The sequence below is a fragment of the Gossypium hirsutum genome, chromosome D09 (assembly GCF_007990345.1).
Source record: "Gossypium hirsutum isolate 1008001.06 chromosome D09, Gossypium_hirsutum_v2.1, whole genome shotgun sequence".
NCBI classification, from domain to species: domain Eukaryota; kingdom Viridiplantae; phylum Streptophyta; class Magnoliopsida; order Malvales; family Malvaceae; genus Gossypium; species Gossypium hirsutum.
In genome coordinates this window covers 2,765,131-2,780,848 of record NC_053445.1, presented here as the reverse complement: position 1 = coordinate 2,780,848, position 15,718 = coordinate 2,765,131, and positions in this window count along the sequence as shown.

Sequence of the window (15,718 nt, the reverse complement as noted above, 5' to 3'; positions counted from 1 at the left end):
AAAAATTATAATCTTGATTTGATTGTGCCAAAACTCTCAATATGTAAAAAAAAACACATAATTAGTTATAAAAAATACTCGGGATTTGCATAAATTCTAAGTAAAATGGTGCTCTAAAAATCTATATAATTTAGAGTTATCACTTAGCAAGACTGTGAACCACCTTATTTGCGGTCCGTTGAATCCATTAAAAGGACAAATGATGAAACTGGAATTTTAACATTAAACAATCTTGTAAAATCGAACCAAACTTGGAAGAATAAGATGCATGCAAATCCAGTGCATTTACTACTTCCAAGCAATCAAACTTGTGAATTATATAATCTTTCTACAATGATTTGAGCCAAGACAAAGCTTCCCAAATATATATAGATTTTGCGATGTAGGACTTGGCTAAACACTGGAACTAACACATTATCTTGTAACGCAAAGTGCTGCCAAACCAATAGGCCCAGTCTCATGAAGAATGAGAACGTTGGTGCTACACTTTAACCAGCCAGTTGTTGGTCTTAACCACCGATACCTAGTAGTAACATGATGTGGCACACAAGAAGCTGTACAATCAATGATCTTTTGAGCACTCCTCAATTCGCCAAATATCTATCAACAAAAGTAGTTACTTGTGTAGTTGTAAACTACTCATTTTTCCAGCAAAACAAGTTTCGAAAAAACAAAATGCTTGACATTACCATAAGTGCATAATATTGCTATGTCTAAACAGTAAATAAATAGTAGTATAGGGAGTAGGATCGATCCCACAGTGTAACACCTCAAACCCGACCTAGTCGTTATGGCTAGATCTGGAGATGCTACTATAAAATCCTTCAAAAACCCAGAATTCGTTGGTTTTGAAAAGATGTTGTTTACTCTTATTATGTACGAATCCAGTTTGTTAGAGAACATATCTTTTTAATTGTCTAATGAAAACATTGATTTCACATATATAAATATTAAAATTGTTTGAGTTTACAGCAGAAAAACTTAGTTAAGTTCAGTTTCGAAAACACGATTGTTCGTTGTAAAATCCACATTTTAGCAAATCAACTTCGACCCACCAAAAACATTTAAATAGTTAAAATAAAAAAAACAAATAAAATCCAAATGTTAAAACAATTCCAAAATTGTCTGAACGGTCCATAGAAACCAAACTGTAAAGTAATAAAAAATTAACGTAATTAACAAAAATGTTCAACCGAGCTCTCTCGCACCGACCCATCCTAAGTCTAAGGGTTACTTGAAAGTAAATAGACAAACCGAGAGTGAGCAATATAGTAGAATATCAACAAATATCAATTAGACGTATACATCAGAGACAAAATTCGTATAAGATCATAACATATGCAAATTTATGATCCTACCCCCAACTGCTACACACCATCTCCAACCATCCTAACACACCATATAAGGTATTTAAATACCCATCCAGCCCTACACACTGCTTAGCATCGGTATGACACTTTTCAGAATATTTGCAGCTTAGCTGCTTGATCATTAGGCGATTTTCACCAGTTACATAAATATGTATGGCTGTGCCACAAAATATGGAAAAGGTATATCTATCCTCACTTTCTCCATATACACAAATCCCACGCCAATGCACATACAAAAATTAAAGAATAACAGAATATACATGTCATACATGCTCCTATAACAGATACGGACCAGTCTTACCTTTAATATAGTTTATGCCATGCATACATCATATATCAGTATTTTTATGCTAACACAACATCAGAAATCATATTTTAAAGCTTAATTAATGCCATATGGACCCTATAGAAGGCCTACGTTTGATCCAAACGATGCTTACAACCCTAGGGTAAAATCCAGAATTTTGGGCCCACACGGCCTACCTGGCCAGCCCGTGTGGCCCACACGGTTTCACACATGCCCGTGTGGCTCACACGGTTTAGCACATGACCATGTGCTGTCGACATTTTTTTAACTTTCACCTTTCCCTGTTTTCTCAGGTTTTCGTTACACACCTTGACTGATTTCGATGCGAATCCACAAATTTAGTATTACAACACCTAAAAGCATCGAACATTAAGCAAATCAACCCTCAATAGCATTACAATTAATTGACCAAAATCTTCCATTTCCTTAAAATACTAAACCAACCCACATCCGATTAACTCAACAACTGCAACGGTCCCAGTTTGGCATAAAACCTTTACCTAAGGACGAATAGTGCCTCCACAATCCTAAGTCACCAACGGATGAATTGTTTCTTGAGTTTTCCCTAAACCAAACCAAACATTAACCACGATTAACTCCACCAACACACTCTAACAAAACGAGAAACAATGACAAAAAATTCCCAAATGAAAAAGAAAAGAATACCAATACTTACGTACAAATCAATTCGCAGTCAACACCTATTACTAACCTTTATTGGCCAAACAAGGAGAGTTGAAACAACAAAGATTAAGAAAAAGAAACATCATCTTGGGGTCTCACCCACATGAACAAAGAAAGAAGGAAGAAAAAGAATAACTGAAGTAAGAAAAGGAAGGAGAGAAGGGAACATGCGAGAGAAAAAAAGGGTTTTTGGGAAAAAAATCTTAAAACCACCAATATATTTTAAATAAAACAATTCTAACCAAAATACAATTTTAAAAAAATTAACCTACCCACTAACACCACTGTTCATAAAATCCCACAAACTTCGGTATACAACAACCGTCCAACTTTCCAGGAATTGATTTTCAAAGAAATTCCATCCCATGCACGCCCTAGACAGTAAATTGCAAAAATATTACTATTTTTGTCACGCAAGAATTCAACGGTAAGCAACCTATTACCACTGAACCAGTAGGCTCATTCTGATACAGATTGACCGAAAATAACATTTAAGCCCAACGAACAGAGATAGGCCTAGGAACAAAAATAATTGAATTTTGCCAAAAAGTGTGACTTGAACCCAAGACCTCAAACACACAATTAAGACACTTAACCACTGAAATAGATACTTTCTATTGAAAAAAATTAACAAATCAGATATTCAGAATTTGTGACATTAGACATAGAGAGTGAGATATCTAAAATTGCTGTTCGATTCAACTAGGTTGTACGTCTACGTAGCTATGTGTTGGAAAATCAGGTTTGGAAAACGTAGCAGAAAATAAGTTTAGGGAAAAACCGAAGTTTTAAATTTTTTTCCAAAACAAGGACTTGGTTACGGTATCTAAAGTAATAAACACTTAATCAAAATTGTACCTTTTTTATTCGTCTTCTCCATTATTTTCAAGCTCACGTCTTCCGAGTGTGGGGTTGCTTCAAATCAGAAATTCTTTTTACAAAAATTACCAATAAGGTATTTTTATAATTTTTCTAAACTTTGGGGCCAAGTTGTAAATAAGAAAAATATCTATAGAAATTTTCTAAAATAATTTCTTAAGGGAATTTTCTCTCTACAACTTTCTCTTAAATTTAAGTGTGTGAAATAATGACTCAAGACTCTCTTTATATAGAGAGAGTTTAGAGAGTTCAACTATGATTAAACTTAATCACTTTAATATGAAATTTAATTTAATAGTGTTAAATATTATTAAATTAATAGAATATTTATCTACAAGATAATTAGTAAATTAAATTTAATATTAAAATAAGTATTAAATTAAATTTAATATTAAATCTATTAAAATAATATTATTTATGGAATAGTTAGTCTAAAATCAAATTATCTGGTAGAGTCTCAATAGAAGTGTAATTCTTCTACTGCTCAACCACCGAAGACCCATCGTTGTCGACCATTTGCCGGCCACTAGAATGTCGTCATTGTAGCCGTCGACACCCGAGCTGGTTCAATTTCTACCGATTCAGTTTGAGCCAGTGTCGACCCGACCAATTCGATCTAGGCATCAATTGGACCATCGACCCGGTTTGACATACCAAACTCGATTCGACCATTTTTTGGGTATTGGTCTCGATTTTGGGCTCCCAGGCCCAATTTATGATCTCAGGTCCAATTTTCAAGTTCAACTACCCATTGAGCCAATTGTCTAACTTGAAAATTAATTTCTAAAAGTATCATATTAATTTTAATTAATTTGATTAATTTAATTTTACTTGATCAAAATTAATGTTCCTAAAAATCACTTATATTTTCCAAATTACTTTTTTTAACAAAATTCTTTATTCAAATTCTTTAGTTGAACAATTCTTACGACCGCCCAGTTTAATTCCACATAGAACAAATCGACTCAATTAAAGTATTTCCAAAGATGTACAATATTATTCTTATTCAAATGCATTCCAATAAAACTTTTGTTGAGCTAGCGGCGAGACCAATCAGACATTTACAATTACGCTCTAGTAATTGCAATTATGTCCAGAAGCATCGTTCCCATAATTCACAATTACTTAATCATGGAGTCAGTACAGAAGAAGTATCATGATTGAAAACTTCTTATCATATACTCTTTATGAAAGTAGTTCATCCAACTGCTTTATCCAATGACCTTGTCATGTGTGTGTTACTCTTTTATGATATCCTTAATTCCTTTGAGTTAAATTCGTTCACTGAATACAACCATATTTTATCTTATCGTTACCATTGTGTCTTCTTAATGATTAATATGATCACTTTCAACAAATGACTTTGATAAATTGCTCGTTCGAGAAAAAGAAACTTGTGGTCACGTTCCATATTTATCAATCCACACAGTGCCAATGAAAAGATATCGTTAACTCTATAATTGAGCTATGAATTCCATTATTGCTAGTAAAGCCATGCCATACACAAGTAATGTACCCAGGATACTGGTTATCGGCTTGATCATCTTTAGAGCATAAGCCTTTACTTATGTCGAAGCCATGAGCTACATATACATGGTCAGTGACTAACTCAGGGTTTAGGTAAATCATACCATGAATATCATTAGTGAATTACTTCACAAATAGATTCATAATTAATTCATCTTGGGTCCAGTCCAATGTATCATTCTTTCAAAGAATAGATCTATGTCTCTACCCGTGGATTCAACTGCTCTGATAGCCAAGACTAGCTATCTCCCCGATTGGAAATGTAGACGGCATAATAATCCTTCTAAGTAATTGAATCAAATGCTCACTTTGATTCTTTTACGAGATTACAGACTCGTTTAGATTATCTACTGAAGTAAGTTATCTTTCTCGCAATGTAAACGTTCTTACAATGCCACTTATCATTAGTTTGAACTTAAACAATCAATGAGCTAATATTTGTTTGTCACAATTTCGCTATGCATGCAAAATATGAAAGACAGAAATATAAAAGACATAATCGGGAAATGTGAAATTAACTTTATTTATTTATTCATCGTTCAAATAAATAGGAAACAGCTACATGTTTACTACAATATGGACACATTTTCCAACACTATGTGCTCACGACATGTGACCTTATGCATAAAAATAAAAAGTATGAATTTAAATTTGATAAAAGTAAAAATAATTGAAATCTAAATAACAATAAAAGTAAACAAAAACAAAATTTAATTAAATAAAACAATATAATGAAATTTTAGCTCCAGGTTCGATTTTGCTCCGGTTTCAAATCGATCCTTGAAAATAAGTCTTCTCTTTCAATCGATAAATCAGCTATAGTATTGAAGATGCCTCAGACCACCAACCCTTACCGAACGAGCAACCACGAAACACGTATCCACGATCTAGCTCTCCTATAGCCTTGCAAACTAGAAGGGCCCAACTCAAACCAACAGCCTCAACCGTACGGGTCATTTAGCTTGATTGATATTTCCCTTGAAGGATCTAACCAACTACTTAATTGGGCACCTTGATGTGTTCTTCAATAGACAGAATATGACAGCTAATCGTACTGATTCTTCCAATTGTATACCTATCAACACCGAATCAACTAGCTTTTTTTTAGTTTGTGCCAATATAACTTTGTGAGATGACGGAGTTTATCTCTGATGGGGTCGAATCCACCAATATAAACCTACGCCTTAGTCTACAAATTATGCAGTATTGGGAGTAGGGTCGATCCCTCAGAGACTGGTTTACTGAAAATTGTTGCTCGCTTGACCAGATTTATGTCGGGGCAGCTGTCGTGCCCAAGACGTTCAGGGGGATAAAAATTTGAAAACCTGAAATTAACAGAAAAATAACGTCAAAAGTAAAAGTTGAAACAGAATAATAAAAATCGTGAAATAAATATTAAGAAAAATTAATTAGAATGAGCAGCTTTAGGCACGAATTTTCCTCGTGTTTGAACCGATCCTCGAAATTGGATGAACTCCTCTTTTCCAATAAGCTAGTTATAGCTACCAAGGATGCCTCGGACACCAACTTTTCCTTGTGTAAATTAGTTATGGAACGTCCAATAACTAATTCTTACCGACCGAACAACCATAAAACGTTCGTGATTTAGAACTCTGGCAGCTTTGCGTTCTAGAAGAGCCTAGCTCGAACCAATGTCCTCAACCACGTGGGACATTTAAATCCGGTTACTACTTCCCTTGACGGAACCAAACAACAATCTCCACTTGGCACGCCAATGTGTTCACAGAAAGCCGAATAGAAACGTTCCTTTCGGAATTCCAACTGTACGTCTAACCACACTAAATCAAACGACGTCTTTTTTGACTTAGTGTTGATCTGACTTTATGAGTTGACAAAATCATACTCTTAATCCAGAGAAGTAATAAGTACTGGAGTTTTAAGAGTTAAATGGCTCGGGTTCATAACTCACGGGTTTTGACGAGGATAATTTCGGCCTAAAGCTGAAAATGGGTTTAGTTGGCTAAGGTTTGGGGCATGTTGGTATTTGATAAATTAAATAAGGTAGACAGGGTGAAAGATGGGTCATGTGATTGAGTATGGGGGTGGAAAAAATATATATTAAAGTGGGGTGGTTGAAAAAGGGAATTTGAAAAAGGAGTTGTAAATGGTAAGTAGTAACAAGCTGGAAGTTTTAGGAATTGAAAGTTAAAGAAACTAAAGACAATAAATAAATTTGTGAAAAGTTAAAAATAAAGGTGAAATGGATGGTAGACTACTGGAACTAATAAATTGAAGGAAAACAAACTATAGAAACAACAAAGGCTATGTGAGAAAGGAGAGAATTGACAGATAAAAGCTTAATATTTTTGATTGATGAATAAATGAACAATACAAGCTCTATTTATACTAGTGGATTTACTAAATTAGGAGCCAACTAGTCATAGGAAATTAAGGAAAAATATCCCATAATAGAATAAATCCCAAAATAATCTCCCACTAAGTCAAAAATTTCAGCTAATTAATCTTGGAAAAATTCTGCTTTGGCCCTCCTTTTTCGCTTATTTCTTCAATCCAGCCCAATTGTTTCCTTTTTCTTCTATTTAGCCCCAAATTACATTCCTGCACAAAATTCAATAAATATGGCAAAATTAGTGGTGCATTCTCATAAATTAACCAATTTAGTTACATAAAATATGTAACTTTAGCATTTAATCAAATCCCCCTACTTAGCTTATGCTAGTCCTCGAGCATTTTGTATGTTTCTGTAAAAGGAAAAATTTCCTCCAAAATAGGACTTGACCCTCATAGATTGCACAATTCAACAATTTAATCCTAGCACATTAACATCTCAAATAACCTAGCCTAATAAGTAAGTAAATATATTTCAGAATTTATGAGAGCTTGATAGGCTTACCTGTCATTTTATTATTTTTGTACTTAGGGAATTTTTGAATTTTTTGACGCGAGACATGATGACAACCCAAGCACCATGTTCCGGTTACTCAATTCGGACGTCTCTAAGCGGGTTATTTCGCCCTACTCATGATAACTTGTTAGCGGAGTGAGTGCAAAGAAATTGGGCAGCCACATGAACCTTTTTACGCGAGATGTAATGACAACCCAAGCACCACGTTCCGGTTACTCAGCCCGATGCACAACCCAAAATTTTCACTCTTAACATTCGTATCAGAGGGGTATTATTATTATTTTTTTGCATTCAAAAATTTGACATATGATAAAAGGTAAGCAGTCAAGCAAACTCATAATTCCCAAAAATTTCTTACCCACTAAGTCTAGGTTATTAAAAGGTTTCATGTGTAAAAATTAAATAGCTAAATAGGTCAAACCATAAGTGTACCATCAAAAGAAAAAATTTACCTTTTACCGAAAACATGCAAAAATAGCGATGACAGATAAGCAAATTAGAACCAATTTATGTTTCCCTCCACCCTACTTATTTTACATTGTCCCAATGTAATTTAAAGAATAAAAGTAAAGATAAGTAGGAGAAAGAGAGAAAAAGAAACTCCCCATGTATTTCAACGTCGTGGAGGGTGGTCTCGTAGGTAGAGTGGGCTTTGGCTGAAATAAAAAGAATTTTGTGGGTTGACATGTGGAATTTAATTTTGTCTTGGAATGTTTCCTGCAAAAATAAAAATGAAAATAAAATAAAATAGTAACAATAAATAATAATAATAATAATAGGAAAATTAAAATGTTTTTTTTCCAAATTTATTAGCTAAGCTATAAACTCGAGAAATAAATTATTAAAAACCAAGATTACGAGATTTGGTAAAACAGTCGTGATAAATGCATCAAATAAGTTTCCAGGAAAGAGAGGTGAGTCACAATGGACATTTCCTTAGACAGAACTAATCCTTGACATGCATTTTCATTTTCCATTTTACCAAAACTTTTATTTGTATAAAGGAAAAGAAAATTTGGGTTGCCTCCCAACAACGCTTTGTTTAACGTCGTTAGCTCGACGACCTGTTATTCAATTTCCGGGCTCTTTGAGAACAATCTCCTCAACTGTGTGCATTTGAAAATTCTCATAGAAGGGTTTCAGTCGTTGACCATTCACCTTAAAGCATTTCCGGGTTTCTTCGCTTTATATTTCCACTGTACCATTCGGATATAAATTAGTGATAGTAAATGGACCTATCCATTTGGATCGAAGCTTACCAGCGAAAATTTTTAAGGTGGAGTCGTATAGGAGAACTTTTTGTCCTATTGAAAACTATTTCCTAGTGATCATCTTATCATGGAACGCCTTCGTCTTTTCTTTATAAACTCGAACATTTTTATATGCATCATTTCTAATTTCCTCGAGTTCCTGAATGTCCAACTTTCGAGCTCTTCCTGCGGTCTCCATCTCCATATTACACTGCTTGACTGCCCAAAATGCTTTGTGCTCTAATTCGACCGGGAGATGGTACGGTTTACCAAAAACAAATCAATAAGGTGACATGCCTATTGGTCCCTTGTAAGCTGTCCTATAAGCCCAAAGTACGTCATTTAGTCCCAAGCTCCAATCCTTTCTGTTAGGTTTAACAGTCTTCTCCAATATGGACTTGATTTCTCGATTTGACACTTCAGCTTGTCCATTTGCTTGTGGATGGTAGGGAGTGGCAATTCGTTGAGCCACTCCATATTTTTCCATAAGTGCACTTACGAGTTTATTGCAGAAATGAGTTCCTCTGTCGCTGATTAATGCTCGTGGGGTGCCCTACCTAGAAAAGATAGAACTTTTAAGAAAGTCAACCACAGTCTTAGCTTTATCATTGCGAGTAGCCTTTGCTTCTATCCACTTAGAAACGTAATCAACAACTAAGAGTATATAGAAATTACCGAAAGAAGAAATAAAAGGACCCATAAAATCGATGCCCCACACATTAAAAATTTCACAAATATGGATGGGAGTAAGGGGTATCTCATTTCGACGGCTAAGATTACCGACTTTTTGGCACCTTTCACAGGTTTTATAGAATAAGAATACGTCATGAAATATACTTGGCCAAAATAGTCCACACTCGAGAATTTTATGTGCGGTGCGTTTAGGTCCAAAGTGTCCCCCACATGTATAAGAATGACAAAAAGTTAAGATAGACTGTACTTCTGTTTTTGCTACACACCGTCGAATTACCTGGTCGGACCAATGCTTCCAAAGGTAAGGGTCGTCCCAAACGAAGTATCGTGCATCCTTTTTGATCTTATCTTTTTTAGACCATGGTAATTCCGAAGGAACAGTACCTGTAACGAGATAATTTACTATGTCTACGTACCAAGGATGAACCGCATTTGCTGAAAATAGGTTTTCATCTGGGAAGTTGTCTTTCAATGGTGTGTCATCTACTGGAATCGGTAATCGACTCATATGGTCAGCTACTAAGTTTTCGCATCCCTTCTTATCTCAAATTTCAAAATCGAACTCTTGTAGGAGTAGAATCCATCTAATCAGTCGAGGTTTTGCCTCCTTCTTCCCTATCAGATATTTCAAAGTTGCATGATCAGAAAAGATAATTACTTTAGTTCCCAATAGGTAAGATCTAAATTTATCTAAAGCAAACACAACGGCTAATAATTATTTTTCAGTGGTGGTGTAGTTGCTTTGGGCAGCATCTAAGGTTTTCGAAGCGTAGTAGATCACATGAGGCTCTTTCCCTATTCTTTGGCCAAGAACAGCTCCCACACTTCGATCACTTGCATCACATATGATTTTGAACGGGAAGTTCCAATTTGGTGGTTGGACTATAGGGGCGGAGACCAATTTCTGCTTCAGCACGTCAAATGCGTCTTTACTAGTCTGGTCAAATTTAAATTCTTTATCCTTCTGTAACAGACTGCAAAGCGATTGCGCGATCTTCGAGAAGTTTTTTATGAATCGTCTGTAAAATCCTGCATGCCCAAGAAACGAACAAATTTCCCTCACAAATGTGGGGTAAGGTAATGAGTTAATAATATTCGTTTTTGCTTTATCGACCTCAATACCTTCTGAGGAAACTATATCACCTAAAATTAATCCTTTGTCAACCATGAAGTGACATTTTTCATAATTTAAAACAAGATTAAATTCTAGGCATCTTTTTAATATCTTAGCAAGATTATCGAGACATTTGTTAAAAGAGTCACCGTACACCGTGAAATCATCCATGAAGACTTCAATGATTTTCTCGACATAATCGGAGAATATGCTCACCATACATCTCTGAAAAGTGGCCGAAGCATTACAGAGTCCAAACGGAATTCGTCTATACGTAAACATTCCAAAGGGGCACGTGAAAGTCGTTTTGTCTTGATCTTCAGGCGCCACCAGAATTTGGAAAAACCCTGAATATCCATCGAGACAACAATAATGAGTCTTACCAGCTAATCGCTCGAGCATTTGATCGATGAAAGGAAGTGGAAAATGGTCTTTTTGGGTAGCTGCGTTCAACTTCCTGTAATAAATGCAAACCCTCCATCCATTCTGGACTCGGGTAGGAACTAGCTCTCCTGATGAATTTTGCACCACTGTCACGCCAGTTTTCTTGGGCACGACATGAACTGAGCTAACCCAATCACTGTCAGAGATCGGGTATATCATTCCAACATCCAACATTTTCTGAATTTCATTCTTTACTACCTCCGTCATGGGTGGATTAAGGCGCCTTTGAGCATCTCTCTTTGGTTTCGTGTTATCTTCGATGGAAATTCTATGCATACATGTGGATGGACTTAGCCCTTTTATGTCGGCTATTGTCCAACCAATAGGTTCCTTATAATCCTTCAGAACTCGAACTAGACTTTCCTCCTCGTCTTTGGTTAGTCTGTTTGACACTATTACCGGTATGGTGTCTTTCTCTCCCAAAAAGACATACTTGAGGTGGTTCGGTAACGCTTTAAGCTCCAAGGTTGGTGGCTGCAAAATTGAAGGCAACATTTTAATTTGGGAAGGTAATAGTTCAAATTGGTTACCTCGATTCATCAACGATGGTTGCGTCTCCAAGTGTTTGACAATTTCTCGCAACAGATCTTCTATAACTGCTAACTCCTCGAAACGACTCAATACATCCATGTCAATGCTTCTGTAAAGGACAATTTCGAACTCATCAAAGTCATGATATTCAGAATAATTTTGAGTTAAACAATCTACACTATCGATACTGGAAATATTTGACAATGAGTTAGGATGACTCATGGCTTCGTAGATATTGAATTTCACGATTTCGCCATCAAACTCCGTTGTCAATGTTCCACTTTGAACATCAATTTTTGCGCTCGCGGTACTTAGGAACGGTCTTCCAAGCAAAATGTCAGACGAATTAGTGGAGTTATCGTCCTCCTTATTAATAATGTAGAAATCTGCAGGGAAAACTAATTCGTTAACTTTAACAAGGACGTCTTCAAGCAACCCTTCGGGATAGATGACTGACCTGTCTGCCAACTGGATTATTACTCTTGTCTTTTTCAAAGGACCCGCGTTAATCAACTTATAAATAGGATAAGGCATGACATTAATGGAAGCCCCTAAATCACACATGGCTTTCTTAATGCCTACATTACCTATCTCACAGGAAATAGCAAACATACCTTGGTCTTTGTATTTCGGCGGAACTTTCTTTTGTAGTACTGCGGTGACATTTTCTCGTACATTTACTCTTTCGTTACCTATTAACCTCCTTTTTCTAGTGCACAATTCTTTGAGAAATTTCGCATAACGAGGGATTTGCTTGATAGTGTTGAGCAAAAGGATATTTACCTCCACCTTCCTGAACGTTTCGAGGATTTTTTTTCCTCCTTCTCTTTCTTATCCTTTGTGAGTCTCCCTAGAAAATGAGGTGGCATCACAATTGGCTTCTGAATTTCTGATTCTTGTTTCGTTTTTAGATCAGAGATCTACTTTTCTCGTTCTTTGTCTTGCCCATGACTTTTGTCGGGAACTGGTTCCAGAATTTTTCCGCTACGAAAGGTTATTGCACTTGCATTCTGCCGAGGATTCGGCTCCGTTTGGAAAGGTAATTTACCTTGAGATTCCAAACGATTAACCACCATCGAGAGTTTACTAACTTGATTAGTTAACTCCTGTATTGATGCGTCTGTCCTCTGTTGGTACTTCGCAACATCGACGGCAAGTCTTTCCATAATAGCTTCTAGAGATGTGCTCGGCTTGGGTGGCGGTTGTGGAGGTCTTGGTTGGTACGATGGATTATATCAGGGGTTAGCTCCGTAATTCAAGTTGGGATGATCTTTCCACTCGGGATTGTAAGTGTTGGACAAAGGATCATAGCGTCTTTGTGGAGGTCCCGGAAAACTTTCGACAGCTTCAACATGTGCCGTTGAATTTTCGTTAAGGATTGGGCACAAATCCGTCGGATGTTCAGATATAGTACAAATTCCACGCAGTTGGATCAGATTCTTCTTTTCTGTAAGCATAGTTTGAAAAATATTAGTGAGCTTATCCAATTTATCTTCTAAGGATGAAACGTTTACCCCATTAACCCGTCTTGTGGGTTCTGAATTTAGCCGATACTGTTGAGAATTTGCTGCCATGGTGGATATCAGTTCTCTTGCCCTTTGAGGAGTCATATTGACAAGCGCCCTTACACTAGCAGCGTCAATCATTTTCATTTCCATAGGGAGCAAACCCTCGTAGAAATACTGAAGAAGTGATTGGTCGGTCAAACCGTGTTGAGGACAACTTGCACACAGTTTTTTGTACCGCTCCCAATAGTCATAGAGCGATTCATTTTCCATTTGGCGAATTCCCACTATGTTTCTCCTAAGTTCAGCTGCTCGCGATGCTGGGAAAAATCTGTCAAGAAAAACACGAGATAAGTCATCCCACGTTGTAATAGAACCTGGGGGTAAGTAAAATAACCATTCTTTTGCTGTATCAACTAAAGAAAAAGGAAAGGCCCGAAGTTTAATTTCATCTTCGGTTACTCGAAGTTTAATTTCATCTTCGGTTACTCCTTGAGGTTTCATGCTTGAGCAAACCATGTGGAATTCTCTCAAGTGAGTGTGTGGATTTTCATTCTTCAAGCATCGAAAAGTGGGTAAAAGGTGGATCAGGCCTGACTTCAGCTCGAATGGGGTTTCTCTGATTGGATAGTTGATGCATAACGATGTGTGCTCGTTGGGAGCAGCGGCTAGTTGACGAATGGTTTAGTTCGCCATCCTTTTTGGTTCACCTAGGTTGTCTTCTACTTCTTTTGTTTCAAAAAGTGGTTCGGTCTCAGGATCAACCACTTTGACTTGTTTCCCACGTCGAATTGCCTTTGCACAAATTGCTTGTCTTAATTTTTCAATGTCGGTTTCTAAGAGCCCTTGTCCTAGCTCAACTTCTGCTTTACTTGCACGTTTAAGAGCTTTTGTCTCTTTTCGTCGTGATTTTTCGATCTCTAGGTCGTATTTGAGATCTCCGGATGAAGATCTGGTCATGAAGATGATTTAAACAATTATAAGTGTTGCCAGTCCCCGGCAACGGTGCCAAAACTGATGCGGTCGAATCCATCAATATAAACCTATGCCTTAGTTTGCAAATTATGTAGTATAGGGAGTAGGGTCGATCCGTTAGAGACTGGTTTACTGTAAATTGTTGCTCGCTTAACCAGATTTATGTCGGGGCAGCTGTCATGCCCAAGAGGTTCCGGGGGATAAAAAATTGAAAACCTGAAATTAACAGAAAAATAACGTCAAAAGTAAAAGTTGAAAACAGAATAATAAAAACCGTGAAATAAATACCAAGAAAAATTAATTACAATGAGCTCAGCTTTAGGCATGAATTTTCCTCGTCTTTGAACCGATCCTCGAAATTAGATGAGCTCCTCTTTTCCAATAAGCTAGTTATAGCTATCAAGGACGCCCCGGACACCAACTCTTCCTTGTGTAAATTAGTTATGGAACGTCCAATAACTAATTCTTACCGACCGAACAACCACAAAACGTTCGTGATTTAGAACTCCGGCAGCTTTGCGTTCTAGAAGAGCCTAGCTCGAACCAATGCCCTCAACCGTGTGGGACATTTAAATCTGGTTACTACTTCCCTTGATGGAACCAAACAACAATCTCCACTTGGCACGCCAATGTGTTCACAGAAAACCGATTAGAAACGTTCTTTTCGAAATTCCAACTGTACGTCTAACCACACTAAATCAAACGACGTCTTTTTTGACTTAGTGTTTATCTGAATTTATGAGTTGAAAAAATCATACTCTTAATCCGGAGAAGTAATAAGTACTGGAGTTTTAGGAGTTAAATGGCTCAGGTTCGTAACTCACGGGCTTTGACGAGGCTAATTTCGACCTAAAGCTGAAAATGGGTTTAGTTGGCTAAGGTTTGGGGCATGTTGGTATTTGATAAATTAAATAAGATAGAAAGGGTGAAAAGATGGGTGATGTGATTGAGTATGGGGGGTGGAAAAAATATATATTAAAGTGGGGTGGTTGAAAAAGGGAATTTGAAAAAGGAGTTGTAAATGGTAAGTAGTAACAAGCTGGAAGTTTTAGGAATTGAAAGTTAAAGAAACTAAAGACAATAAATAAATTTGTGAAAAGTTGAAAATAAAGGTGAAATGGATGGTAGACTACTGGAACTAATAAATTGAAGGAAAACAAACTAAAGAAACAACAAAGGCTACATGAGAAAGAAGAGAATTGACAGATAAAAGCTTAATATTTTTGATTGATGAATAAATGAACAATACAAGCTCTATTTATACTAGTGGATTTACTAAATTAGGAGCCAACTAGTCATAGGAAATTAAGGAAAAATATCCCATAATAGAATAAATCCCAAAATAATCTCCCACTAAGTCAAAAATTTCAGCTAATTAATCTTGGAAAAATTCTGCTTTGGCCCTCCTTTTTCGCTTATTTCTTCAATCCAGCCCAATTGTTTCCTTTTTCTTCTATTTAGCCCCAAATTACATTCCTGCACAAAATTCAATAAATATGGCAAAATTAGTGGTGCATTCTCATAAATTAACCAATTTAGTTACATAAAATAT